Here is an 891-nt window from a genome sequence, read left to right as displayed (position 1 = left end):
GAGGCGTGACGCCAGCCTCGTACTCCAGGGAACTTTTCCCCTGGGGCAGGTCCTGGCAACAGGTCCCAGGGGAGCAGGGAGGGGCCGGGTGGAGCCGAGCTCCGCGACGGCCGGTGAATCAGCGCCGTCGGGCGCCCGGTCGCCCTCCCTGGCGAAGCCAGTTCTGGGGAGGAGAAGCGGGGGCCGCTGACTACCAGCCACTCAGGGATCGCCCGGCTGGGGAAGGGTGACGTCATGGTAGCTGGGAGGTTTCGGGAGCCCGCCAATGGGAGGCGGGCGCAGTGCTGGCTCTCTGTAGCTCTTGGCCAATACTAACAAAGCGGCGGGGGGCCCGGTCGTCGGTGTAGAACCAATGAAAGCTGGGAAGGAGCACGAGGCGGAGTTGCGAATCCTGTTACCAATTGGGAAGAGGGGGTGGAGCCTGGGCCTTGTCAAGCATGACCAACCAGCGAAAGGAGCGGACTCTAGGGGGCGTGGCCTTAATGCCCTTCCCCAATCGGGCAAAGCCAAAGGCGGGGCAGTCTTGGGGTGCCCAATGAGAGACGCAGGCGAAGCGGGCCTGTCAAGAGAAGGGACTGGGGGCGGGGGGATGGTGAGTCGGGGATAAACACTCCGCGGCGGGGGCGGCTGCTGCTCTTCTTCGGGTTCTGTCACGGTGTCGGCGGTGCCCAGCTCACCGGCCCCCTCCCCCTTCCGGCCAGCGTGGTCGCCAAAGAGGCTCTGTGAGCCCTGCTCTGCCGGGTCCACAGCGGGTCGCGCGTGTTCGGCGGCGGCGGCAGCGAGCCCGTGGGCAGTGGGGGTTGGTCCCGTGGCTCCGGCCCCCGGTGCAGAATGGCGACGGCGGTTCGGATGAACATCCAGATGCTGCTGGAGGCGGGGGATCCTGGAGCG

General features: G+C 67.7%; 1 protein-coding gene across 1 annotated transcript in view; it reads left to right on the top strand.

Annotated features, from left to right (window-relative positions):
- Window positions 1-826: 826 nt before the first annotated feature.
- MXD1 (MAX dimerization protein 1) overlaps window positions 827-891 on the top strand; it is a 24,126-nt gene continuing 24,061 nt past the window's right edge. The window contains exon 1 of the mRNA XM_015571474.1: window positions 827-891. The gene's annotated coding sequence lies outside the window, so the exon portion shown is untranslated.

Source organism: Myotis davidii, unplaced genomic scaffold (genome assembly GCF_000327345.1).
Source record: "Myotis davidii unplaced genomic scaffold, ASM32734v1 scaffold247, whole genome shotgun sequence".
NCBI classification, from domain to species: Eukaryota; Metazoa; Chordata; class Mammalia; order Chiroptera; family Vespertilionidae; genus Myotis; species Myotis davidii.
This window is presented reverse-complemented; position numbering and strand designations above follow the sequence as displayed.